The sequence below is a fragment of the Schistocerca gregaria genome, chromosome 1, assembly GCF_023897955.1.
Source record: "Schistocerca gregaria isolate iqSchGreg1 chromosome 1, iqSchGreg1.2, whole genome shotgun sequence".
NCBI classification, from domain to species: Eukaryota; Metazoa; Arthropoda; class Insecta; order Orthoptera; family Acrididae; genus Schistocerca; species Schistocerca gregaria.
This window is the reverse complement of record NC_064920.1, coordinates 400,880,734-400,903,820: the sequence shown is the minus strand read 5'-3', so window position 1 is coordinate 400,903,820 and position 23,087 is coordinate 400,880,734. Positions and strand designations below refer to the sequence as shown.

General features: G+C 38.3%; 1 long non-coding RNA gene across 1 annotated transcript in view; it reads left to right on the top strand.

Moving 5' to 3' along the window:
• LOC126349184 (uncharacterized) overlaps positions 1-23,087 on the top strand; it is a 276,580-nt gene that overhangs the window by 33,019 nt on the left and 220,474 nt on the right. The window contains exon 2 of the long non-coding RNA XR_007565182.1: positions 4,956-5,033. This is a non-coding gene — a long non-coding RNA (uncharacterized LOC126349184). The remainder of the gene's footprint in view (positions 1-4,955; positions 5,034-23,087) is intronic.

The window sequence follows — 23,087 nt, the reverse complement described above, 5'->3', positions numbered from 1 at the left end:
ATTTAGTACTTTGCAAGGAAGGTAGGTTTGTGACCGGCATCAAGACAGAAATGAAAAATGTGCGTTCGAAAAATGTATTGTCCTGATACCTAACGCAACATGTTATATAAAACGAACGTAGGTTATAATGTATCGCCTTATTAGGTTCTCTGCTGACAATTTCACTCAATACCGTCATCAATTACAAAACGCAGCAGGACATGGCTAGGAAGCGAAATCGTTAAACCTCAGCGTTTAAGAATTAAGTTGCGTCCAGGACGTTGTATTCACAAATCTCTGATTTATTTCTTATTAAAAAATTGTTACTCCCTGTCTCCTATTTTATAAATTTAATTTGCACTTGGTAACTAAAATCAAAGGTATATAGTGATTTATAGACACATACCGCGCCTAGTCACGCAGTTACTGAGACACTGGAGTTGTATTTGGCTGTAGCGATATAGATCATTCGAGATGAATTCCAGAATACTTTATAACAAAGCCTGCTACTTATAACGAGCCATAACCTTGTCTGAGGTACAGGTACCACGAATTAATTTGGGTCAGTTCTAAACAAGAATCTTTACTTACGTACCTAGAGCAAGCAAATAGATATAGTTTATTCTTAGGTCAGAAACAAAATTCGGATTTGCCAACTCGTTGATTCTACATATTACTACATCAGCACAGCTGCTTACTTTGATTTTAATGCAAAAGTTCCGGTGAATTAAGATGAGATTTCGCTTTGTGCATCGCAAATGAAAACGCAATACAGTCAGCAGTTAGTAAATATCTACGTTTTTAAAATGCAGTTGTTATGACAAGTTAGGAAGAAATAACGTGTAACGGAATGTCTAAATACGTGTGGACAGATAAATAACACTTAAACATATGTGGTTTTAAACACATCTAAAAGACAACGTATATTTTATATAGTTAGTTATATTCTACTGTGTATCGTGATATCAGCTGGTTAGAAGGCCAAAAGATTACCTGGTCTGTAGGTTAAATAATACGATAGTCAGCCTGTATTCTAAATATAGGAAGTCTTACAACAATAGACAGGAATACGGAACTAGTTTCCAAGGCCACTAGTGAAGATACTGAACCCTAACTAATTAATGAATTATGTTTTTGTTGCTGTCTTATTCAGCCCATCTGCTAATTCACTCGGGCATGATGGTAGTTTGTTGATGGGCAAAAAACAATGGCTGCTGACTGACTCCTGTACACCTTGACGCACGTTATAACTTATTTGACTTAAATAGTTTCCTCTGTTACACTACTAATATTCTGGAGTAGTGCAAGTGTCTAGGCTCAACAGTTATTGTACATATTTTACAGTTTATATAAACGCAGACCTGATGTTTTACCTTGATATTACCTTCACAACTTCCATAACACATACACATCCATAGTTACCACGCAATTAAACTTACATATTGCGCACTAAGCTCTGCACATGCCTTGCGCAGTGAGTGGACAAAAATATGGGACATTACAAACACAACACATACGGTGTAGTAAAACCTTTGACATTCAAAACAGCTTACAGTCATCTCAGAATCGATAATATATTATTTACGGTTTTCAAGGGATTCTAATACTTCTCTTACTGCGTAATAGTGGCAAGCTCAGGTAACAATGATAGAGATGGATAGCGGTCACCCGAAGGTAGATCACAAGGGCTCAGTGAACTTGAGAACTGGCGACTGTCATGGCGAGGGCCATCCTAAAGCTCACAAAACCAGTTCTGAACGATCGAAGCCGTGTGGACAGGCGTTCTGTAGTCTTGGAACACAAAATCACCAATAGGGACAAACATTATGCTATAGGGTGGATCTGATCAGCCTAAATGATCAACTCATGCTTGGCAGTAATGTGACCTTCCAAAGTAGCCATGGAACCCACGGAATACCGCGATATGGCCCTCAAATTATCACCGAATCCCAGCTACGTTGTTTCGGTGCTGACAGAGTTCGCGAGTGCGACATTCAGTTCTGCTGCGACTTTTGCAGGTGACGTGCTCTTACGTTTCGTCACAGTTCTCTTCAGTGACCGTCAGTCACGATCAGTCAACACCCATTTTCGTCGCGTTGTGACTTAGCGGATAATGTTTTTCCGCTTTCCCTGTATGCGGCTATATCTTCGGTACAGTGCCTCTTGAAACATCAAACGCTTCGGCTATCTTGGTTGCGAAAGCACCCACCAGCCGAGTATCAACGATTCGCCCCTGTATGAATTCATTTAGCTCCGACGTAACGCATTCACAACTAGACAGAACGACTGACGTTTGGAACGTATTGACATTGCACAGTTGCTTTTCGTGGTATCCAGCAGCTGCATTGATGTTCAAACGTGGATCTCTCGTGGTGTTCTCGTGTTTTTATCCAGTCACTATAGGAGTCCATTCGAGAGAGAGAAGGGACTTACACTAGAAGTATACAAATAACGACTACAGTTACACCTTTATACGGTTCTGTACCTCAGTGACCACACGCTTACAAAAGTGCCTTACACAGAGAAATTCGTACTGTAGTCGAAGGCTTCTGATTTCAAGTAGCAACGTTACAGCGTTATTGGAAGTATACATAAATCAATGTAGTATTGCCAGTTATCTGTTTGTTACGAAACAGGTGCTGCGAGTAAACAAATACAAACGTTTATAATTGAAGAACGGATTGTTCTTTCATGAAGAGTTAAATGGGCAGTGACAGTTACAGAAAATTGCTCCACCATAATTATTTCTGTTATTGTTGAATGAAGTGCGCCTGAAGAAATATTTTTCAAAGCATAAACTTCGCTCATTTTCTTCTGCCAAATGCGCTTCCTGTTATGTCACATCGTCAAGCATGTTGTGAGAAAACATTCCGGAGTTATTGAAGAGACTTGCACACGACGCTCCTGTACAGTTTTCCGATTTATTATCATTAAACACTCTAACAGAAAAAGATTTTATTAGCTAGTACTAAACACACAGAAAACAAAGGACAAAGATATACATTTAGGCGTCTGTTGCGTGATTCAGCCGTATAAGTCATGTTGTCTTGACCTGTTTTACTTGGTAACTGAAGAAATCGAATGTTTTAATTACCAGATTAATGCTGTATTTTAGTAAAATTACATGATGACTTATTCATCATTCAGTGGTGCCAGAACTATTCTTACCAGATAAGTTAGCAAAGGCCAGTAAATAGGGTGGGAAGGTGATTACTGTAGTCACAGCGCCTCACTGCAGAGAATATACTCGTTACTATTAATTCAATAGCATTCGTTCAGTTAACAGATAGAAATTATTTGAAAGAAATATGGATCAAGAAAAATGTGTTTAATGAGGGGACCAGAAGATAGGGAAAAACTGTAAGACAAACAAAAATTTTCGTTCGACGCTTTTGCATTATACAGAACACTAAAGATTGTAGCTGTTGAAACTGTTGACGTCAGAAAGAGGACACTGTCTGGTACTGTGGACAGATGACACTGGACTGAAAGTAATATGAAGAGAATATTTGGCTGTGTCACTGAGCCGTGAGAAGTCGCTACGAAGTCTTTGCTTAAGCTTTCGAATGGATTAGATTGTCTGGGATAGTAGAAGTAATTATTCGAGGATCCTGTTAAGCAGCATAAAGACAGAAACACGTCCGAACCGATAAGATATAGAAAAGAAAGTAGCCTATACAGTATGAAATACTTCTCATTCATTGGCCTTTGATCTTCCAGAATAGATAATCGAAACGTTGTCGAAGATGGAATTTTATTGGTGAAACAGATGTAATCGTCAAATCTGAGATAGAAGTAGAAGAAAATATAAAAAAATCCTAATACTTGCTTAGGAGTAACTGTCAGTTTCTGTAAACCGGTATCACATCAAGAACACAGAGTAGAAAATTCATTAAAAACTTTTGGCACCTATGGCGAGAATGTTAGCGACAAATAGCTTTAAATCAACAAAAAATTAAGAAGCCACAAATTATCATCCGAGAGTTGTAATATGGATTTACGCCCTACTGCATAAGATTGGTGTTGCATCCGATTCTTTCCTACCCGCCCCCCCTCCCCCCTCCCCCCTCCCCCGGCTCCCCAATCTCTACCCGCCCCGCTCGGCCATCACCGTAAAAGAAAAAAAAAATCCCTCCCCCTTCTCATCCTTGTCGCTACCTTTTAGTTACATTAACGGCCATGGTGTCAACACAACAACTGCTCGCATTCGGAGGAATTTATTACTAATTTATTACCTTTGCGTTCCGTTGGCTCCGAGACTACTGAATAACACTCGTCACAACACCCGGAATTCATCATTAAGACCAACCGTACATTGATTATATTTTTTTTAGCATTAGGATTAAAACCACAGTCATTTTGTGTATGCGTGTAGTTCTATGGATGGTCATTTGAAACTATGACGATATGCTACGTTCTCCGCAACAGCCACTCCTTGAGAGATTTGAAGATTAATTACTGAAAACACACTACCCCACGTAGTTTCCAGTTCAGTCTTAGAAAACAAAATTATCAAATTCTTTGGACAATTATATTTAATTTTTAAGGCGGGGAAGATAATAAAACAAGAAGTAAAATTGACAAGGTCATAAGAGAATTGGATGAAACTGGTTACAATCCTTGACAGATGTGTACGCGTCCAGCAGATATATTTCTGGAAACGCTTGGGGAACAAGGTGCCATGAAATAAGGAAATTAAATGATAACAAATTTTATTTTTGACAAAGCACCTCTAAGTAAATATACCTGTTAAATTTATCGAAATAATTTTTACTCAAGTGATTCAAGTACACTGAATAAATTATTATTACCTATGTAAACCTATACAAAATTACTTTCATTGTTGTAGTCAATAGTGGAATTGGAAGAATGTATGTCCGAGATTGTTTATTAAATAAATAGTCGTATTTAGCTTGGAAACAGAGATATTCTGTATTTGTAAATGACGTTAACTAAAGCTTAATTTAATTTTTCAGATATTTACCTTCGCCGAAGCTGAAGAAGATACGAATCGACAGCTATTGTGATATTGCGATGGACTCTTTTACAACCAGGTAACCTTATTATCTTAAACCCTCTTGTTTTCGTTAGTATAGCTATCTTCTATTAATTTTTTTATGAAGCTGATATTAATTGGTAATAATACAAGGAATTTAAAGTAAGTTGTTAAGTATCAGTTTATTCAGTCCATCAATGCAGTACTTTATGTAGTTTGTTTTATTTGAATTTTATATGTAACTATAAAAATGGTGGATGCTTGCTTATTTTCATTTACTTGCGTGTTTTCTTGAAGGTAACAGTTTGTACTGTGAACGACTGTAACTGCCTGTTGATTCACTTTTTGTTTTCAGCATTTTAGATCTATATTTAGAAATCAGTGCATAGAACTCATTTTCCGTTACCAGTCTGGTATAACTGTCAGTATGGTGAAGAAAAGAAATAACAATAAGATTTATTACAATTTATCTATCGAGGACGACTGGAGACATTTTTCCGTCGTACACCGTCATTAAGAGTTGTAAATACCCAGTAAGCAATGACTTATAAGAAAAACTTTAACACATGCAAGAGCATTCAAAATAACAGTACCGCAATTCTGAATTATCACACGAGAAAAAAGTAGGAGAAATAATTCCATTTCTAAAGCTTTCCAGAAACGTATAATAATTTAGTTGAAAAGCAAACAGTTACTCCAATTAAGAGATGCTACAACATACAGTACTTCACTATTTTAACTACAAGACACCAGTTCTTGAAAAATATGATTTACTTTCTGTACAATATTTAATGAGTTATCAAATAAAGTTAATTCCTCTTAAGATATATGCTAATTATACCTTTTCTACATGACTTAAATATTCCATCCTATCATTGCTATAACCACAACAAAATAAAACACATATAATTTTTCTTTGTAATACAGTACAAACATATAAATGCATGCGAACAAATATGTGTGAACTGACACATACAAATTAACACGGGAGTTTGAAAAAGTAATCTTCAAATGTTGGTATTACAGTTTTTCAGTGATGAACAGACTGAACATGTTTCTGTTTTGTGGCTGCTATCGTAATTTTAAACAGCATATTGTGAACACGTTAGTTTATCGAAGTTGCAGCAGACGATTTTCGCTGCAGAGGTATCTCCGCATGAAATTTCATCATTAACTTTCACCTTCGAGTGGAAAACATATTTTGTTGGCGCCATCCTACGTAGGGAGAAATAATCATCATAATAAAATAATAGAAATTAGAGCTCCCACAGAAAAATTTAAGTGTTCGTTTTCCCGTGCTCTGTTCGAGAGTGGAATGATAGTGAAACAGTGTGAAGGTGCTTCTGCCAGGCACGTAATTGTGAACTCCTGGGTAATCGTGTAGATGTAGACGCAGTATGAAATTTAATACCCAGAGGGTTTGCTCAGCAATACATTCTGTTTAGGACATTGACTACAGCTTACAGGCTCATAGTCCTCTTCAGCAACACATTTGAGACTCTGAAATGAAATAGACTATCTCAATAAGACACACACAAGTTCTCGCAGAATATTCATCTCTTGATGTGCAGGCCTTAAGTCTTATGTTAAATTGAAAGATCATTGTTAAATTCAAAGATCATTGTTTTGATCTAAGTATACTCTTGCTTTGCTTATCTCTTCTTTTCTCGGGGCAATAAAATACCTATTCTGAAATTTGTCAACTTTTCCACCAACACCTAATTTTGTGCAGAAAACGGTCTCCTTAGCAAAGGTCTAGGAAGTGTAAATATAAAGATTTTCATGCAGTGGAATTATCTTAACAATGCCTGAAGCATTCAGAATTAAAATCAATCAGAAATGTAGCTCCTATGTTTTCAGGTACTTTTCTTTGTTTATATATGTCCGAACAACTACTATACATGAAGAAACTGTCGAAATATTAGTAAATCGACACTAGACCACAATTTCTCGGTGATATTGAGCGAAGAATTCACGCATCCCGTTTCAACGAAAAGTTTCAGTTTTTTGAATGTAATACAGAAATACCTGTTCTTTCATATCTGAGCCACCTTTCGGTTCTTCCAAGTTGTAAATTTTCTTGGTTTTTCTCGTTCTATTTAAGAGGCAAAAAATTTTCTATCCTTAGAAAAATCACTTATTCCTATGACAAGTCACAACTTCCTGTCATGTCGATCGACCAAGAGAGCTGGTTTAGTAACTAATGTAGTGGGAAGAACGGGTTCGAATTCATTTCCGGGTGTGATGATATGCTTTCTGTGATTTCTACCTCTGCGTCAGCATATACATACTCAGCAAGCCACCATAAGGGGGTTTAACTACAAGCCATTCACTTGCCTGTTGAACTCGCAAAGAGGAAGAGGAGAAAAACTACCTGTATGCTTTCGAAAGAGCCCTGAGTTCCATCGTCTTTACGCAAGGCGTATGTTGGTAGCGGTAGGATCTTTCTGTAGTCCGTCGCTGAAGCCGGTTCTCTAAGCTTTCTCAGTAGTGTTTCGCGAAAAGAACACGGTCTTCCGTCCAGAGATTCACATTTGAATTCATGGAGCATCTGCGTAATACCTGCGCGTTGATCGAACCTACCGATAAAAAAAGGACATAACTTCTGAGGTCATCAGTCCCCTAGAACTTAGACTACTTAAACCTAACTAACCTAAGGACGTCACACACATCCATGCCCAAGGCAGGATTCGAACCTGCGACCGTAGCGGTCGCGCGGTTCCATACTGTAGCGCCTAGAGCTGCTCGGCCACCTCGGCCGGCTACGGGTAACAATTCTGGCAGCCCGCCTCCGAATTGTTTCTCTGTTATCCTTTAATCCAACCCGGTGGGGATTTCAACAACCCGAACCAGCACTAAAGAATGGCTCGCACAAGTATTCTAAGGACGGTTGCATTTATAGATGAGCTTCACTTTCCTAGAACTGTCCTAATAGACTGAAGTCGTCCATTCGCCTTCCCTACAACCAACCGTACGTGCTCGTTCCATCGTTCCATTTCACTTGGCTTTGCATCGTTACGCCCAGATATTTTTTCAACGCGACGGTGATAAGCAGCACACCGCTTAAACTGTATTCGAACATACCGGATTGTTTTCCACACTCATCTGGATTAACTTACATTTTTCTGCATGTAGAGCTACAGAAATTCTGTCTGTCATTTTGTATCCTTCTACAATTACCCAACGAAGACACATTCCCTTGTACTACAGAGTCATCAACAAACAGTCGCAGATTGCTGCTCATCCTGTGCACAAAGAACAAGAGCGCCACCATCACAGCTCCACGAGGTAGTCTGAATCACTTCAAGGAAACGAGGAAATGAGGAGATTATTCCTTCAGTATGTCAGTTGTCGATTGCTTCCAATTGAGCTAGTGCTCCATACATAATGAGCACAACGTCGCCAAGACTTTAACTCCTCTCTTCTATCTTTCACAACTTCGCATTGGCGTGGCAGATGTTTCTTGGGAAAATCTTCTTTGCAGCTGTTTTGGTTCCGTCAGCACATTTTACGATTTCACTGTTAATAGTGGTGACATTTTTCTGATGGTTTATCCATCTTTCAGGATCAGCAGTTACGAACTTCTCTTACACATACTTTATAGTTTCTGTATAACCGTTCTCAGTTTTAATTTCTCTTGACTCTCACGGGTCAGCCGAAAGAAAGACGATTTGAGTCTTTATAAAAAAAAGTCAAGACTGGTTGTTTCTCATATAACAACTACATTTGACCAAATATACTTTCCGTAACAATGTCGTTGCCTATAGAACACTGCACTTTGATCAAATTCTTAACACCTCAGTACTTTTTGAGTGTTGCTTTCGGCGTGTGCCCACAACAATAATTCTTGTTTACTGTCGAGAACTTGTATGCGTAAGAGTTCTTGAATAAATGTATGATGAACTGTACTGTGAGTGTAGCGTCTCCATAGCTGTGAGAAGTGTATTAACAGCTTCGGAAGAACAGCGATCGCTATTTAGGAGTGCCAGCAGAATTTCAGTTACACCTTGCAGCAGTGATGGGCTTGACGCTGCTTTGCCTGCTGTCTTTGCGGGAGCTATCATCATTCTTTACCAAAGTTATCTAGTTCTGTTGCTGAAAGAAAATCGATAAGTTGTTAGCAGAAGTACGTTTATTTATTACCGTCAACATTGCTTTCAGATAAGATACACTTGCCGATCATTTCATTTGTGTGAGTTATTCGGCGCTACCGACTTTTCCCTAGCTTCTTTCACCAGGTCATCGCTAATAATAATAAAGATAAAAACGTTTAATTTTTATACGAAGCAAGTGTTACGCCATCATAGTGGGAAAAACCGAAAAGTGCTGTGTAACAAATTTAAAATACTTATACATATGTACTAATTTACATTCTTGTTGAATGTAATTATTTTTCACTGCTGTTTTCGTCTACTGTCCGTTGAGCACAAAGTAAATTAGTTAATTACTTCCTCATACCACCTAACACTACAGAAATCGAACAGGTGCTTTGATGAAGTGAATAAGGGAACCAAACTCATTAAGCGCTAAGGTAGATGTAGATGTACTTAATACAGAGAACAAGCTGAAAAACATCACCCCATAGATGTTACTACACAGAGTAATTCCGACATTTAGCATTTACAAATAAAGAGCAAATTCACAAAATTCATTCAATGACCTTGATAGTCTACTAAATTGCGTGACAGCGACCTCTAGCATCCTAGCTACGTCCATTCGTAATACAAAAACACTCGCAAATTTATTAAATGGACCGCCATTCAAACCACTGTGCTTGGTTATTTGATATTAGAGCGCTACGACTGCACTATGTCTTTTTGGCATTGATACTGGTTGGAAATGACAAAACAAGCTGTGGACAGAGTGCTTAATAAGTATAGGTACGCTATCCCAATAAATATTAGTTCTCCTTTCGAATTGTGAACTTCTTTGCAACTACATAAAGCAATGTATGCGCTCGGATATGATAATCAGACACTGTTTCTCAACTGGTTTCATTAAATATGTTTAATAATCTTTGCGATATAGTTGTGTAACAATACAGCTGAACGTTTACGAGTTGTTAGTAACTCCAAAAGTTAACAAATAAGTTAGTTGAAAGAAAAATATTATTATGTTAACTATGAGCTGTTAATGCGAAAGTCTGTGACGATGTTAAACAACGCTCAAACAGCATTTATTTAAAATATTTCTCACCACAATATTTGCGGATCAGAAGAGCGCGGTAAGTTTTGGGAGCCACGAAAGGACTTGCCCTCATCATATCTGGATTCCCTCACCGATATGACAGAAGTATTCTCAGATGTACAAGAGTATAGCCACCCTTTTAGGAAGACGGTCCTGGAAACACAAATTAGGAATGGATAAGAACATCATTGCTGACTCAATATTAAACGTCAACAAAAATATGAATAAACGTAACATAACCAGTAAAAAAGTCCATTCGATTACTTGTGAGTAAAAATACGCTATAAGAAGTTCTTGTAGAAGTTCATGCTCACATGTTGTGGCAACGACGAATTGGTCGTTCCACAATCTACTTATCTTTCAATAAAGATTGTCTAATTTAAATTTTCCTGCGGTTTATAGGATTTTTTCCTTCAAAATTCTGAAAAGAGGCAGGTGTACAGTGAATTGAGTTCTAAACTCGGTGGCTGTATTCACTATTGTTTTGTTGAACTTTGTGACTGTCGACGGAATTATTAGAGAGATAACTGAAACCAGTTACTTTTCTTTTAATTATAGAAGGAAAACGTGACTGCTCTTGCGTATTTCGTCGACTGCTAAATTAACATTAGACTTAAAAAAATAATAAAAAAACAGTGCTTACTATCAACCTGTGAATGCGAGAATAAAAATAAATTTTTTGTATTCATCTTCTGGTTGAAGCTCCCTTTCTGTCCTTGCTTGCTTCCTAGGATACGTTATAATTATGGAAATACGGTTATGCTGTCAGAAAACACAAATTCGTCTTGTTTGTCACTCAAACATGTTTCGGCGATGTTTCACCATCGTCAGAGGATTCATTTACCTTCAGTCACATAAAATGCAAAGAAATTTTGCATGATAAAATATATAATTTTAGGATTATGTGGCTGTCTAATATTTGAATTACAGCTATACTTCAGGTGCAAATGAAAAACTGCAATAAAATGTCAGCTGCACTGCAAATAACAGATGGCGGCATAAATATCAGCACGTGATACTAAGATATATATTATTTCTGTTAATAATACTAGAAATATAAAAACTATAATCTAAAACTGAGTTTTATTATGCAAAATTTGACTGATTTTCAGTGAATAAACGAACCTGCTGTAGTTGGTGAAACTTCACCGAAACATGTTTTGACGCTAAACATGAAGAATTTGTTTTTTGTTCAAGGCACAATCGTATTTCCATAATTATATAAAGATATTGTGGTTTGCGCCAGGGTTTCGAAAATAGGCAGCAGCTCGTGATAGTTGCGGATAGTCGTTACTGTGAGTGAACCTGTGTTAGCTGCCGCGCTAGCCTTGTCAAGATTGCGGATGGTTGCGCACCCGATCTACAGATTATCAACTTTGTCCCTCTCATGTTGTTGTTGTTGTTGTTGTTGTCTTCAGTCCTGAGACTGGTCTGATGCAGCTCTCCATGCTACTCTATCCTGTGCAAGCTGCTTCATCTCCCAGTACCTACTGCAACCTACATCCTTCTGAATCTGCTTAGTGTACTCATCTCTCGGTCTCCCTCTACGATTTTTACCCTCCACGCTGCCCTCCAACGCTAAATTTGTGATCCCTTGATGCCTCAAAACATGTCCTACCAACCGGTCCCTTCTTCTAGTCAAGTTGTGCCACAAACTTCTCTTCTCCCCAATCCTATTCAATACCTCCTCATTAGTTACGTGATCTATCCACCTTATCTTCAGTATTCTTCTGTAGCACCACATTTCGAAAGCTTCTATTCTCTTCTTGTCCAAACTAGTTATCGTCCATGTTTCACTTCCATACATGGCTACACTCCAAACAAATACTTTCAGAAACGTGTTCCTGATACATAAATCTATATTCGATGTTAACAAATTTCTCTTCTCCAGAAACGCTTTCCTTGCCATTGCCAGTCTACATTTTATATCCTCTCTACTTCGACCATCATCAGTTATTTTACTTCCTAAATAGCAAAACTCCCTTACTACTTGAAGTGTCTCATTTCCTAATCTAATTCCCTCAGCATCACCCGATTTAATTTGACTACATTCCATTATCCTCGTTTTGCTTTGTCCCTCTCATATTACGTCAAATTCCAGCGCTTTTAGAGGCAGGCTTATAATTTTTATCCAACTATTGTCTATACAAACGACAATGTGAAACTTTACATTATATCGTATCTTCGCAACGTGTATTTTACTTAGTTTCACTGTCCTGAAGAATTCGACAACGTCAAGGGTCCGGGTTCGAATACCGGTCAGACACAATATTTTAATCCACCAGCAATTTTCCGAAGAATTATACGTTTGTTTGTGTGGCCATTTTCCGCAGCAGCTGTTAACATCAGTTGTTATAGGTTATCTGTCTTGAGCTGACTACAATCTAATTAAAAAGAATCACACCAGACGCGTTTCTCTTTTATTTACATAGCATCTTCTGTGGTATTGGTGTTTCTTTACATAATCTGTTCCTTCCCTTCTTGCTAGCAGTGGTTGGTGTTGACAGGCTTCATTTCACATCTGCACCTGGTAGTTTTTGTCATTTTGCGTTATTTCCCGCGCAGCACTATTTACAATTGACTTTCTTAGCTGTTTTTCATTTATTAGTAATGAGTGAAGGAGCACATTATGTAAAGAAACACCAGTACCACATAACATGCTACGTAAATAAAAGCGAAACGCGTCTGGCGTAATTCTTTTTAATTAGATTGCAGTCAGCTCAAGATATAAAAGCTATAATAACAGATTCCGAAGAAGTGGTTTGCCCACTTTATGTAACAATATATCATTACGAGTCTTGACTAAAAACGACTCTAATTACTTTTCTTCTCTGTTAACTCTAGTTTAGAAACTGAGTGATTATGTTATGACAGAAATGTTGAATCATTTAGATGAAGATGTAAAGTATTTCTTACAAGCACCTATTCCGTACACAATTTTTCATTGAGAATGTTATTCCCCTTGGTAGGTAGGGTGCAAGCGTAACACGTTCACTTGCTGCTGTTAAACGAAATTGTTTTCCAGATTTTTACGTCCGCAATTGTTTTTAGGCTGCTCTGGAGTGTTCTACAGAATAACATTTTTCATAGCTTACGAAAACTCAGCAAACAAACGTATCGCCTTCCCAGGCGGTTCTGAAGACCAGATAGCCTTGTGATGGCAACACGTCGGTCTGTTGAAATGTCGAATAATTTGGATCGCGCTATCGAGCAGAATACCTAAGAACTGTTTTTTAATCACTACGAGTTACACCAGGGAAACCTAAAATCAGACACACCATCATCTTTAAACTAGCATGATTTAACTACATTAACAGCTGAACCATGTACACAGACTCGTTTCATGAGTTCTTTTTTCTTCTTTTTGGGCGGGGGGGTGGGGAGGGGGGGAAGAGACCAAACAGCGAGGTCATCGGTCTCATCGTATTAGGGAAGGATGGGGAAGGAAGTTGGCCTTGCCCTTTTAAAGGAATCATCCCAGCATTTGCCTGGAGCGATTTAGGGAAATCACGCAAAACCTAAATCAGGATGCCAGGACGCGGGGTCCTCCCGAATGCGAGTCCAGTGTGCTACCATTGCGCCACCTCGCTCGTAATGAAACGTTTCGCATTATCGAAATATCATCAGTATCATCGTGATAAGGCGATGCATTGTCCCTGGAAGCGGTCATCCCTATTTTTTGCTGTACTCTTCATTTACGTCTGCATCTGTACTTTGAAAATCAATGTGAACTGCATGGCAAATGGTACTTCCCGTCGCACCAGATTCTTAATCAATTTCGTACTCAGTCACTTCAAACAGAACTTTGACTATTGTCTTTGTTGGCCTTTTATTGCTTTCCGAAACTTTTTTTTCCAATATGTCTGTTAAAAACGTATCGTGACTGAAGTAATGGTCCAAAAAGTTCTGTTTTCTTAGTTGCTGTGACGTTGTTCTGCACATGCTCACCCAGATCATTCAGATCATCTTTGTTTTAGTTCTCTCCGTCTAGTTGGTCCTTGTTAGCCTTCTCCAAAGCTCGGTTCCATCTTTTCATCACCAAAATACATCGTGTAAAATATTTTATTTATTTATTTATTTATTGAACTTGGCAAGCTAGGGCCATTAGAACCTTTTGTTACAATTAACGGGGCTTTCTACAAATTTAAATGGTATATTAAATTTAGAAAAATAAAAATTACATTATTACAGATAAGAACAACATACAAATAGATTTAATTCGTAAGTGGTAAATACAACAAGAATTTGAGATTCCAATACGAAAGGCTTTTAATTATGAATGCTTGCAGCAGTGGGCATGGAGAAAGAAATGGACGAGGAATGGAAAGAAGAGTGTGATAACACAGATAAAGAATATAAGGGAGGAGAAGGTGGCATGAATCATAGAGAAAGGAAAAGAAAAAAGAAGCGGAACTGCTAGAAGACGGGAGCATTGGTTTTGCTATTTAACGGACGGCGAGTTGGCCATATACGGTAGTTATGGGTAAGTACTACTAGGATGACACAAAGAATTTCTTAAAGTAGCAGGAGGGCGAATTGCGCGAAGAGAGCAGGGCAGCATGTTCCAGAGGCGGACAGCAATGGCAGAGGAGTTTGCCAATGTTTTTGTTTTATGAACCGGCACAGCTAGGATACCAGATCAGTTAGATTTCTAGTTTTTTATTATGAAATATACAACTGTCACAACTCACTTTAGCAAGTGGCCCTCATATGGAGTCGAAACCCATCTAGCTGAAGTAAACTCCTGTCCCGAACTGTGAAAATAACCGTACAAAATGCGCTACACATACTGGAGCCAGTTTCCATAGAAGTGAGAAAGTGTCATTCACTGTCTGAGGTTGGTTATTCAAGCGATTTGGTCTGGCTGCAGATTATCTCTGATCTCCATTAGAAAATATATTACTTCATTGATACAGAAGGATATGGCAATTTTCAGAGTGGGTTCCACCTGTGTGAATTATCTGCAGCTATCCACACAATTTCTTATTATCACCAAACGTAGTGCCACAACGTTGTAATTCACTGAATTTCACAGCAATTAAATATTTAAGAAAATTGTTGTAGTGGTAAGACAGTAGACTCGTATTTGGAAGGACGATGGTTCAAATCCCATCCGGCCAACCAGATTTAGGTTTCCCTTGATTTCTCTAAATCGCTTAAGGGTATTATCAGAATGGTACCTCTGAGACGGCACAGCCAATTTCCTTCTCCATTCTCCTTTAATCCGAGCTTGCTCTCTAATGACCTCGTCGTCGACGCCACGTTGTGACCTAATCTCCCTTTCTTTACTTTAATGCGTCATCCTACATTTTATAGCAGCTATTTATCATAATATTAAACTGTCTGTCACAAACAAACACTCGTTGATCAAAGAAATGATTATTTATCTTCTTCCATTATACTATTCTATAGTTTACAGTGACGTTAGGGAATAAGATTCAGGGTTTCTGGTTTGAGGTATTTGTTACACGAAGCATCAGCCTGTGACAAACAGTGGGTCGTCCGCATAGTTGCTAGAATTAGATTTTCATGCTGCAGTAAGTATCAAAGAGAGGTGAATCCTCGAATGAAGAGGGAATTCAGAAGAGCAGTGCTTCAATACAAGTAATAATCAATTTCTTAAAAAAAATATTTCTTGTACAACGAGGAAGTCAGATTTTCTTTGGAAATTCAGCACTGGTTCTTGAATGGGAAACTTCATTAGGCTACATCTTTGCTCGTCCCCATGACCTGATCAGTGGATAATGAGCATTTGAAGTTTTTCACATTCCTCGAAAAATCTTAGCGAGTTCATAATGATCTGCTATTTGCCTCACTCAGGAGGTACTTCATCACTGTTCATTCACATTATTGTAGTATGACTTGTGGTCTAACATTCTTTCAAGATTGCAGTCACGATATCGGGATTACATTGTCTTAGGAATACAGTGATTGCGTACTGTTTTGGCTATTATTTATAAACAGTGCTATTGAATTGGCTCCCCTAGCACATCCTTCCAAAAGTACTGCTAAGATCTCTTTTCTGAGGGTATTAATTATTTCCAGCGCGGCGGAAAGGTCTGTGCGCCTTTGTTCCCGAAGCAAGGGTGTTACGCGTTTTCCATACAAGAAATGCTGGTGCTTCGTTGCTAATTATTCGTGGATTATTAGTATTTATTGTGTTAATTCTTTCCCGAGTTTCGTTTCTTCGGCTGTGTAATGGTCGGACACGCTGCACAATACTGGCCAATTTAATACGATTTTTCGTTCCTCAGATTGCTTTTTATTTACCTTTCAATTACACTTCTAGCAGTGTATAATTGCTTCACGCAATCACGCACCAAATATTGATGAAGGGCTTTATGCTTGCACTTGCCCCAGCATCTTTAGGCCGCACACCGTTCACCTTTCCTCCCTCGGCTCTTATTCCCCTTCTCTGACATCACCCCCTGTTTCCAGGACCACCCTCCTTTCCACCATCTTTTTGCGCCAGACCTATGCTCTCGAGTTCATTTATTTGTCGGCGTTTTCAGCTTGCAATTTATTTTGCCGCCCATGTTTGTGGGTGGTTTATTTACGAGCGAGGGCCGTTGGCCCGAGGGCGGGGCTTAGGCGGCAGACCACGTGGCCGGCCACGTGGTAGCGCCGCGGGCGCCATGTTGTAGGCGGGGCCTGTGAGCCGCTGGCTCCGCCCCCCGCACGTTGGGGCGACGTGCTCTGCCCCCACCGGCAAAAATGCTATTAAAATGCTAAGCAGTAAACAGCGCAACGGCTCTATAATTACTGTGTGATAAGCCCGCGCGCCCGTAGCGGGCCAGAACTTAATGTCATAATTCTCGTCTTGTTCTTCTTGAAAGTGTGCCGTGTTAGCCCCGCGGGCAGGCGCAAAACTTCTCTGTGCGGCTGCCAAGAATGCAAATTGTGCTGGAACAGACGGCGAAACAGATTTGTGGCTATTAATGTCATTAACTGAATGCAAATGCGTTCAATAATCTGCAGACAGCGAGAGAGCGTACCTTGAGGAAAGGTGAAATAGTTTTTTTTTTTTTTTCGAAACAATGTTCTGGAATTGCTTGCGGGCGTTGAATCAAGTTGACCAGCACAGTACCACAGGAATACTACTTGCCACAATTTAGAAGAGAATGAACTTAAGTTGTTCGCTGTCTCCATGACCATTTGTTGAATGATATTAGACTCACTACTGAATAAACATACGTGGTACGTCTTTAAAGCATTTGTGTATATCGCAAATCATTTGGTCACATTGGTTTGATGCTGTTCACCTTTGCAACAGGACGAAAACAACCACATTGGAAAGTAATACCAAGAAGTTAACGGAGTATATTTTACTGGCTTATAAGATGTTTTACAGAAAACTGGGGTGAGACTAAGTTGCCTTAGGTATATAACAGAAGGTCATTAAACAGTCATACTTGCTCACAGACTTTTTATAACTATGGTTCTAGGCAGAACAAGTCGAATAAGAACAAAGGAAAATATGTAGTGTAGTCTGGGGTTTTCCTGAAAATAATGTACGTGTCGGCATAACACATGTTGTAAAACGAGATCGGAACTGGAACTTTTTTATGGCCACTCTCTATTCGTCTTACAAGATATTAAAAATATTCCATACCCCAGGTCTAGCCCCCTCCCCTCTACATGCTGACGTATGGGCGTCGGCATGGTCCATCAGTCGTAAAGCGGTTATTCCAATAAAGTAAGGCTTAGCAAAAACATATTTGGTTCAATGCGAAAACCCCCCAGTAAGCTTTAAAGGTGTAGTTTTACAGTATTTCATACACGTATGTACTGCACGACAATGGAAGTATAGAAATGAGAAATTAACTTTAGATAATACCAAATCCAACAAATGTGTGCCAAAATGCAAAGGTAATTTACAGATGACTATGTAATACTGCAATCGCCTAAAGATGAACTACATTGTTCAATTCACAAATTTAAATCTAGTATGTAAGAAGTGCAATTTAAAAATCTCAGAAAACGGGCCAAAAGTTACGGCTTCAGAAGAAAGCATAAATTATATACGGATTCAGATATCAATGAGCACCTCATAGAGCCAGTGTAATTTTTAAGTCTTAAGGCTATATTACCAACTACGAAAACGCAAATGATGTGAACAACGAACTATATGAATGTGAAATGACCTGTGGTACTTTCAACAGGACCCTGAGACACAAAATAATAGAAGACAGAAAAATGACATTCAAAGGAACTGAGATAAGGTGATCACGGTGAGTGAGTAAACAACATAGAGAAAAAAACAGTTAACTAATATTCGACTTTTAAGAAGAACAAAGGGGTCTCTCCATCATGATGTAAGTGTAGAACTACTAATGAGTTCAAGAACTGAAATACTGCAGGGAAGTTAGCACAAATGGAGATAAAATACCGAAAGAATGAGTAACAAGTGACTATTGAAATAGACAGTGACATACATACTGCACCAGAGTAAAAACACTGAAAAAAAAATGGTCGGATTGAAAATAGACCGGGCTTTCAGGTTACACTAACTTACAAGAAGAAGGAGTTTCGAAAAACATCCTACAGATCTTATATCTTAGAAAATGTCCTGTTATTGATATGGCAAGAAACTTTTCATTTAAATACAATACTATGAATACGCTAACGATGATGAATCAGAAAATTACGTGGATACATCCCTCATTATTTCACAAAGAGGAAATTCAGAGCACTGAATTTTCTTATTTTGGTAGACCCTAAAAAAATAAGATGCTTTAGTACTTTTATAGACTGAAACTGTGGACCGGCTCGGGACTCGACCAGGGAGATTTTTCTTCCGCCTGCTGCGCTTTTGCTGTCTAAAAATGTCACAAGAGCCCGATTAAGAGCTTCACTCTTTTCTGCTTCATACGAATGCGATTTTCCCCTCATTTTTTAAATATGAAAGATCTGCAAATCTTATTTCAATATCAGAAGAAATATCTGTAATGGAATAACTTGCCACACAGGTAATTATGGCTCAGTTGAACATCTGTTTGATTCGCATAAAAAGATTAAAATTTTAAAATATTATACACTTCTATCAAGGTACCTGATTAGGCGGAACCTATATGAGACACACAGTACGTATTCTGCCGTAAAGGAATATTTTGAGACGGCATGAGTAATTCTGACGAACTGGAGGAGACTTGAATAATTTTCTTTTTTTTTCTATTCGTTACTCTTCATTCCGTTACATTAGTTATATTCCGTGGATCCTAGCGGGAGTTGTAACTAGGATATGGAAAGGAGTCAAAGATGTTCATTCTATTTAAGTGCAATGAAGATATTCCTTCAGTGGAGTAGTGGGTTAAAAAGAGTTACCCAAAAGAAAGTTATATACCATTTAATGTGCTTTGATAGCACATTAAAACCGTTGAGGCCTTTATAGAGGTTGTTTTTGGTCCTACTGTTTATATTCATCCAAATCACTCTTTTTGTGAGAAAATATTGATAGTTGTCAAAATACCCATTTTTTTTTTTACTTTTTTAACGAGTACTCTGAAGGATATTCTCCACGTAGACCATATCTAATTCTTAAAAGTCGCTTCTCTATTCTAAAAAACTGGGCCTGTACGTTGAGGTTCCCCACAAAATAATTACATAACTCGCTAGTAAGTGGAATTGTGCAGAATAAACTAGTTTCTTCATTTTTAATGGCCAGTAATCATGCCTTAAAGGATAAATAAGCCCTGCACAAAACTTAACTTCATTCAAGTGAGTACCAAAAAACAGCTATGATCCTAGTAATTTTTAAATATGTGGTTCATCAGGCTATGCAAAACTGCTTTGCTTCGTCCAGTCGCCCTTGTCATCATCGTAACAAACTATAATAGCCAGTGTAGTGCACTGATTCTGGACATTTAATGTTTTAATAGGGTCCATTAATTTAATTTTCCACTTCTGCAGTATTAAGCTGTTTCTTTTTGTAGCGAACAATTTTCGCCTTATTCTTCGAGGAGTGCTAGGTTCCTCAAAATGCGCAGGACATCTATGAAGTTTGGACAGCAGGAGAGAGATACTAGCAGAAGTAAAACTTTGAGAGTGGGTCGTATTCTTCACTGAAAGAGAGAGAGAGAGAGAGAGAGAGAGAGAAGGATGGCTCAGAAATGCCCGAGGAAGGCAGGGTTCCAGGTTTGAGTGCGGGTCCGGAGGTTAAAACACCCTATTTTTTGAGAGGACTCTGCAGGATGTTCTGTATTTAACATCAGATACAATTATTCTTATAACACGCGTCTGTATTCTAAAAATACTGGCCCTGTACTCTGTAGCAAGTTTAATTTTGTTCAATTTCTTGCAGGAGTTGCTCATACTTTCTCTCCCCACCCTGAGTGTATTTATTGCCAACCATATACACATTCCTAAATCTTCCAGTCCCATTTTGTCTAATTTTCCAAGGATCCACAATTAATATCTTTAGTCTCAAACGTTTTACATTAATGTCATAGCAAATATATTTTTTTTTTCTATCCAAGTGGTTGTTTGTAGCTGGGTTACTTTTATTGACATAGCGGATTACTATTTATAGCAGTCATAATGCATTCATTTATTTAGATGATTTATGTGTTTCCTGTTTTGTGTTAGTAGTGACCTTTTTGTTCAAATTATCTTGGCTCATAGTTTTCTTTTCCTGTAATTAGGTCCTAATGTAATAATCACTTCCTTTGAGAAGTAAGATGACGATATCTGGAGCAGATCCAGTACACACTATTAACAAACTAATTTCCTCCTTACAGTATCGCGAACAAATGTAATGCACTTGACCAATAACCTTCTTTTCTTTTTTAATACGTGGAACGTTAATAGCACGTCCTCTCGGCACACTACGTCTAGTCCTAAAATTGTGTCTCATATTTAATTTTAACCGAAAGACAATGAAAAATATCTTTAGTTATACAGGGGCCTAGCAATCTTGCACGTTGCGTGTTTTGGTTTGCATTTTCTTTGTTGGACGATCATCTTGCGACTTCAGCATTGCCGTTGAACAACAGTATCACGAAAAATAATTCTATGACACATTATTTGGCTAATGTTTAATGTAGAGATAAAAGAATTCCTGCAACGGTACAAGTAATACGCGGTGGCTTCCAAGAATATTAAGCTTATTAAAGACAAAAATATAATTTATTCACGATATACACTAGTCACGCATAACTAGAATGAAAACTTATATCCGAACTAACCATTATTTATGTGACAATAAAATCGCGTAAGGACATACAGCTCATGCTCTATATTGTTTGGCTGTCGGCGGTATATAAAGCGTCAATACAAGTTATTGTTCACATGATGAAAATTAAAACTAGACTATAAAAATACAGGTAAGTCACTTTCTTTTAGAAAGTGAGTTATTGCTGCAGCCAGATTACGACTGATCATACTCGTCTGTTGAGAGACTAATACCGGAGAAACGCAAGCGAGTCCAGGGATATTACTATTCAAAGTTTAGCTGTAAGGAAAAAGAGCCAGTAAGCTAATATTTCAGGGAAAAAAAGCAGGCAAATCAGTGGCCACGAGAGGACAGAGCGAACAGAATTGTTGTGCAGTCGCTCTCACCAGTAAATTGGAGACAAGGAAAAGAAAGATCGTGTCTCTCTCCATAGACTTTGCACAAAAAATTCGCAACAGGCAAATCCTTTATGTTTACCCTGAATGCATTGCGAAAAGGAAACAAATGAATTGACGTCATTTCTTTTCACTTAATCACTCATGCTTTGATGAGGTCACTGAAGAGCTCTATACAGGGTGTCCCAGAAAGAATGGTGAAAATTCAGGGATATGACAGGAACCACCAGTCGAAGCTAAAAAGGCTAGTAAACGTGGGCTGTAAAGCGCATACCTTAATAGATATGGCCACTGTTCAGTATAAGGGATGTGTTTTTCAATAAGGAATATGAAGAAGTGCTCATAGCTCTTAGGATATGCAGTTTACTGGACTTTTTTTCTACCATCTCTCAGAATACAGAAAGCCAAGAGGTTGTAGTAGGAGGGATTTGTTTCGTGTCATAGAAGATGAAAACGTGCTTGTGGCTCTTAACTCTGTGGTGCATGGTTTTTCACTGCAATGTACAGCTTGTAAAGGTCATTTCTCTGGCGTTTGCAATCATTCATGCGGCTGCAAATGCATGCAGGGTACAACACCAGTAGGGAGTGCCAACTGCAGCGGACAGTATGCACTTAACAGCCTCAGGAGTGATTAAAACCGCCAGAGAAGCGACCACTAACAGTTTTCCACTGTAACATACGCTATGTGCTACAGGGTTAGTATGCAATTTAGAGCCCATGTTTACTGGACTTCTTGCTTTGAATGAAAGTACCTGACATGTGCCTGAGTACTGAACATTCCTCCTGGGACATCCTAAATACTTCGTGATTCTGCTGGCGGTCAAAATAAAATCTTCACTGTCTTCCCTTTCGTTCACTATGTAATCCTCAATGAAATTAGTGGCCTGAAGAAGACAAAAATTACATTCCACGTGGGTGGCCATTCGTGCTTATAGTGCGATAAAAATGTTGAGTTATGGAACGCAAAGTTTCTGAAGATTTCAAGAAAACAATCGAAGCATCTAGATGTATGCAACCTCCCTAGGCTGTGTTTAGTATTAATCAAGAAAGGGAAAACACTGTTCAACTCAAAGTACACTCCAAAATTCCCTTTCAAAACCCAGCCTATTAAGATAATATCTTAATCCACTGCTGAAATACGCAAACTGGTATCATAAGGAACCATGACAACGTCAACTGTTTGAACTGACCATATCCGCTTATAATGGTGTGTTTAACTACAGAATTCCTTACTTGTCTAATGCACAGTAGCTTTGCTGTGATATTCTTTTCACTGTAATCTAAATCGAGAAACTTCGTTCTTTATCATAGGTCTCCTTCCAATATGCATATTAAAATGTAAGCAATTGCAAAGCCTGGT